This window comes from Chelonia mydas, chromosome 9 (genome assembly GCF_015237465.2).
Source record: "Chelonia mydas isolate rCheMyd1 chromosome 9, rCheMyd1.pri.v2, whole genome shotgun sequence".
In the NCBI taxonomy this organism is placed as follows: domain Eukaryota; kingdom Metazoa; phylum Chordata; order Testudines; family Cheloniidae; genus Chelonia; species Chelonia mydas.
The window spans coordinates 7,404,425-7,411,080 of NC_057855.1; positions in this window are offsets into that span (position 1 = coordinate 7,404,425).

The following is a 6,656-nucleotide window of genomic DNA, read 5'->3' on the forward strand; positions in this document are numbered from 1 at the left end:
TGAGTCAACAGTGTGCCCTTGTTGCCAAGAAGGCTAAAGGCATTTGGGGCTGTATAAGTAGGAGCATTGCCAGCAGATCGAGGGACACGATCATTCCCCTCTATTCGGCATTGGTGAGGCCCCATCTGGAATACTATGTCCAGTTCTGGGCCCCACACTACAAGAAGGATGTGGAAAAATTGGAAAGAGTCCAGAGAAGGCCACCAAAAATGATTAGGGGTCTGGAGCACACGATTTATGAGGAGAGGCTGAGGGGACTGAGATTAATTAGTCTGCAGAAGAGAAGAATGAGGGGGGATTTGATAGCTGCTTTCAACTACCTGAAAGGGAGTTCCAAAGAGGATGGATCTAGACTGTTCTCAGTGGTAGCAGATGACAGAACGAGGAGTAATGGTCTCAAGTTGCAGTGAGGGAGGTTTCGGTTGGATATTAGGAAAAACTTTTTCACTAGGAGGGTGGTGAAGCACTGGAATGGGTTACCTAGGGAGGTGGTGGAATCTCCTTCCTTAGATATTTTTAAGGTCAGGCTTGACAAAGCCCTGTCTGGGATGATTTATTTGGGGATTGGTCCTGCTTTGAGCTGGGGCTTGGACTAGATGATCTCCTGAGGTCCCTTCCAACCCTGATATTCTATGATTCTATGAACGTCATTATCCCAAAACGTTTCTGCTGCTTCCAGTTGCAATTAGTTGCTAACGTAATACCTGAGGCCACTGAGAATGAGTTACCTGTCACACTAATATTTATTACATAAAAAAAACATATTAAAAGAACATATTTAATAAATCTTGGAATATAATTTGTAAGTACGTGGGGAGCAAATACTCGGTACTACATGGCTCTCTAATCCATCAGAGAAAAGCAGAACCACCACCAATGGCTGGAGGTTACGGCCAAACTCAAATTAGAAATAAGGCACACATTTTTCATAGTATGGGTAATCAACTATTGTTACAAACTACCAAGGGAAGAGGTGGATTCTCCATTCTGTAAAGTCTTCAAATCAAGACTGGAGGCCTTTCTGGAAGAGAGGCTTCAGTCAAACACAAGTTATTGGGCTCAATGCAGGAGTAACTGGGTGAAATTTGATGGCCTGTGATATAGAGGAGGTCATACTACATGATCAAATGGTCCCTTTTGTCCTTAAAATCTATGAGTCTGTCAGTCTAGGAATTATTTCAGTGGCAGAGTCAAGCGAGCAAGTTAGGAAAGGCCGGATTGACAGTTGCCCTGAATGAGGAAGGGTCCTGTGGAAAAAATAATGTGTCATCAAGTTATTAAAGGCTATCCCACTGCATACGCACAAGGAGGCCAAATTAGATAGCACAGAGAACAATAAATCCTAACTTTGGCGTGCTTGACTTTGCAACCTAAACAACATTCTTTTAATGTAAGTTTTTGCATGTACTTTCCTCCTAAGTGATTTTTTTTAAAAGGGAAAAGTGTAAAAAACAAAATTTTACTATGTTCATCTGTCATAACCCTCCAGGCATGCAGGATTTGAACCCTGAACCTTCAGCATTGCCGCATACGTGTCTACCACTTGAATTACAGGACTAACTACATTAAGCTTGTAGTAGCAGAAGACTGTTATCCCAAATCGGGTGTTGGACCACTGGGTCCAAGTGCTGAGCTCTGGGGTTGGCCAGGGGATAGCCCATCCCAGTCCAGCTCTCTCCCCCCCCCCCCCCACAAATCCAGCCACGGAGTGCTAGGGGAGCTATTCCCCTGTGTGGTACCCCCAAGGGGGCAGGGGGCCAGGTGACAAATGCTGAGTCTGGGAAGTTCCAGTGTGTATGGGGCGTTCAGAGTCTTCAGCGGAAGGGAAGGATGGATTCAAAGCCTACAGAGAAGAGAGGGAGGGAGGCGCTCTGAGCTTAGGGTTACAAAAGAAGAGAGGGGTAGAGCTTTCAAGAGCTAAGGGGGTGTTTCCCAGTGGGGGAAGGGGAGACGTGGGAGCGCAAAGCCTATGGGTGTTGAGTGGAAGAGAGATTCTGAATGGGGCTGGTTTGGATTGGAGGGAGTTAAGATGCTGGGGCGTTGGGTGGCTTCCTAGGCTGGCAGGGACCAGGTTGGAGGGGGAGATAGATGATAGCTGTGTGGGGTGAAAATGTGCGTAAGTAGAGGGAATGGTGACCGGAGGGACAATACTAAGGGCAGATAAAAAGGTCACAGCCAGACTGGTTGGGAGAGAGAGACAAAAGAGGCCAGGGACTGGAGGGGAAAGGAGTCACAGAGATATTGTTTTCTCTTACCAAGCCCTTTACTATAATGTGTCCCAGGGTTTCATGATAGGGGGAGGGCAGAGGCAGAGGGAACAATTTTGTCTTTTCATTTCCCCGCGCGCCCCCCACCCCAAACTCTTTCATCCCCTCTCAAAGCTTTGCCTCTGAGCCCCCGCCCTCTCCTCACCAGGTTTTCACCTTGAAAGTCTATTCAGGCTGGAGCAGGAGGGAGTGCATCTGGGATGCAGACAGGTTCCAGCACCTGCGGTCCCACCACTTATCAGAGGCATCAGGCACTGCTGCCTATGTGTCACCTCTGAATCTGGCCCAGCGAATGCTTCAAACAAGTTTCTTATCAGTCAGTTTTATTTCTCTGGCATTTTTATTCTTTTGTTCTCTTTAAATGGCTGTTTTCCCCCTTTTCCCCCTATCAATCTGGCTGCTCACTTACGGTAGCACTGAACAGTTAAGATCTGCCATTACTGTACCAGAGACAATGGCTAAAAAATAGAGGAATGGCCACCTCAAGCAGATGTTCAACATTTCCATTTAATTTCTATGGAAAACAAATCTCAGCCTCTCCATTTAACAGAGCTTTGAAGAAAGGAGTCATTGCCCTCCCAGAAACATCTTCAGGGTGGCTGGTCAAGCTGTCTTTCACTGCTTGGAATCCATTCAGTGTGATCACAGGGATCCCTCCAAACCACAAGGTGAAGATGTTCCCATGAATTTTTGCCAGCTGTAGACTGGATCAATGCCAGAAAAGCACAGGTGGGGAGGTGAGGAAAAAACCCACCAACCCAATAGATGATGAGTTTCCTTTTCTCACTGATGACGATCTCTCAGGGGATCTGTAATGGGGGGTGATATTCCCCTCTCATCTATGGGATCAGGATACCAGCAGGAACATTTCACCTCACTATCAGATTTGTTGTTGTTTCCTGAGTTGTCCCCAAGAACAGGGATGTGTCTACTCATTATATTCACTGTTAGGAATGATTTTGTGGTGATCCTTCTCACTCTCCACAGCATCAGAGATGCTCTAATTTATTCCAGCCAGCAAATTTTATCATTAGGGGCCATTCTGCTAGCCCAGGATCACTGGACCCCAATGTATTCTGGCCACCCTTTCTCTTCCCACAAGACTGCTCTCTCTGTTCTGTCACATTCACGATGCCCAGGGAATTTTCTATGCAAGGAGAATCCCCAGTGATTGCTTAAGCCCATTTTCCATCCTGTTTGCTCGGCTAAAGGAGTGCAACGGGAGTGGAGCAGGGCCAAAATCCTGGCCAAATATCACTTCCTTGACAACATCTTTACACCTTTTACCCTCCCTCCTCCCCCCAAAATGTTAGACTGTCTGGCAATGAGCAGTGAAGCAATTCAGCCTGTTTCCCATAGTGACACAATCTTTCATCCTTCGTTCCGAGCCCACCTGACCTTCCACCACCCACCCAAACTTCGCTTTGGCCCTAAACAGTTGCAAAAACTATACGCGAGGATCAAAGTAATAAATGACTAGGAGAGTACAAAATCCCATTTCTTATCCAAGGGGCCTACTTCCAATAACCCGTAATAATTTCTTTCACCCTTGGAACAAATTAGAATACAATCTGTAACTCTTATTCTCCTAACAGAGCCACATACTAAGGACCATGTTACCTAGTGAAAATTATGTTCACCAGCAAGTAATAGGCTGGCACACTGGAACTCTGATAATCCCTAGTGCCTTAAATAAACCATCCCTTTCTCATAGAATCGTGCCAGACCGTGCCTGAGCCATCAGGGCTTGCAGGATTCCGTGAACATCTTTGCTTTGCCACGGGGTGCAGCTGACTCAAGGCAGCAGAATTCCATCATCATCACAGAGAAGCCAGAGACTCTGTGCTCTCGTAAACGTCAGAAAGCCCAGAGCGCTTCGGCGAGGCTGGCGGTGAAGGTTAAAAGTGTGATGCTTGTCACCAGACTTGTGAAACAACTGGAGGGGACTCCTGGTTGATTTTGAGTTCCCTTCCTCATGACCGGGGCTTGGCACCAGTGCAGGATGCATCAATTCTTTCATGAAGTGACCTTTTAGAGGAAAGTCTCTGTTTTTCAGTCCTGGTGGGGAATGAGGTACAAATAGGGCATTTATCCCTCACCTGGCCCTCACCAACACAAATCAAGGAGCTCTTCTGCCTACCTGTGACAGGGATAACAGCCCTGCCTGTGGCACACTGCTCAAAACCTGGGGATTTTTTCATACCAAAATCCTCCAGGAAACTGCTAAACTATAACTAAGTACTAAATACTACTAACTATACCCACTAAAACTATAAAATACTGGCTAACTGATGCAAATGCTACAGGGACCTATAACTCTCACCATGGGCAGTGAGAAGGAACGGAGAGAGAGGTGGTGGGCACCCCTTTTATGCACTCCCCTCGCAAAAGTTTCCAACTCAAGAGCACTGTGCACACAGACACCTGCAGTGGAATGTATATGGGCACAATCATTATACAGGTAAGTCACCGTTCTCTCCTTTCTGTTAAGGAAAAGTTAGCACATGTGACTCCATTTTGGTTTGGGGCCCACCATTGTCTAAATGCCAGCACATCATACACCAGGAGGAGTAATCCTTAAATACCGAATCCGTGTGAAAATCCTCCTCCTTGTCTCCAGCCTGCCTTGATTTGCAGTATCTGGTTTTTGTCAGTCTCTAACTCCCTGTCTCTTGGCCTTGATGTGAGGCCTCTCATCCTGATAATAAAAGTTACTGATGCATGGCTTTAGGACCATGCTGTGTAATTAACATACTGGTATAGCACGAGGAATGCACCAAGCAGGGATAGGTGGTAGATAAGACAAGGATTTGTTTATTGGCTAAGGTTTCCGATGCACGAGGGCAACATGCTTTGCTAAAAAGTATATAACCTTTGTATAATCTGTATTCAGGGTCCCCTCCTGGCTAGCAGGGGGGCACCACGCTCGAGCGTAATAAACTTAGTGTCTTTTGGGAACTCTGCAGTTGTGGACTTTATTTCTGTGCCTCAGCCTAGATTCGAACTGTGCGTGTCCTATCAGGTGTAATTCGTAGCACTTGTGTGCGTGTCCTACCAGGTGTAATTCGTAGCACTTGTGTGCGTGTCCTACCAGGTGTAATTCGTAGCACATGTGTGCGTGTCCTACCAGGTGTAATTCGTAGCACATGTGTGCGTGTCCTACCAGGTGTAATTCGTAACATTTCTAATCTTTAACGATGATGGAATCCACCTGCCGGGACCCACCTGCACCCCAGTAGCATGTCAATGGTATTCACTGATTCCTGACATCATCAAAGGTTAGAAAAGAACCGATGGTTGGAGGCACTAGAAGCTAGCAGTGTCCCATACAGGGGCAGATATTCACTGCTCTGCTCCTGGTTCATGAATCCGGATCAAAGACTTACCAGAGGGATTCCAACCAGTCTTGCAAATGGAGCATGGACCCACATTCACTTTTGGAGAAGAAAATATTATGCAAGAAGCTATCCGTTGGGAATAACATTTCTAAGGCACCCATCCCCGCATTAACTAGACGCAGCTGACTCAGCCAGGCATTTTCTATTTCTCGCTTTACAATAATTTTGGATACCGGTACTTCAATAAGATCATTATCCCTCACAATGTACCTCCTCCTTCTGCCTGATCCTGCAGTGAGATGATAGGAATCCGTACATTGCCCCAGTTGCTGAGATCACCTACTGAGCACTATGGATTCACTGCAGGATTGAGCAGAAAGGGGCAATGACGGACTGAGAAACAGCAAGCCCTGAAAAAAATGAGTGAGAACTGAAGAGATTTGTTAATTTCTAACCTTTTCAGTAATACAGACAGATGTACAACACATAGTGCTAATCCTTCAGTGAGCAGGCTAGAAAAATGCCAGTGCTCTAAAGGGTTAAAAACCAATGTGTCTGAAAGTTTCATATTGTTGAAAGTCCCTCTTTAAAAACGTATTCCTTTTCCTTCTTCGCTAGTCAGAAATACTGGCCCCAGTTGTTTAATTTTTATAAACATCAGGGTTCACATGAATTTGACACATCCCACATTAAAAGGCGACAGAGTTTAGCGATCAGGTTGATTTTCACATTTGACAATACTTTGACCACAACTTTCCAGAGCATGTAAAACTACTTCCTGCTACCAATACAGGTCACTTCATTAGCCCATTAGACCATCAACCAACCAGTGTCTGAGAATGAATACCTTCATGAGAAGATCACGATGAAACTGAAAATTCATCTGCGCGCAGTTTCCAACAACTGGGCGGGGAATTGGTCCAGGAGGAAGTCGTCTTCCTGTGCCTGTCGCAACTTCAGAAACTTCACAATCAAAAGAGAGACAATCAAGGCGATGAGAACCTGACATTGTCAGCATTTCACTGCTTTTTAAACCACCTTGTCTGTGCCT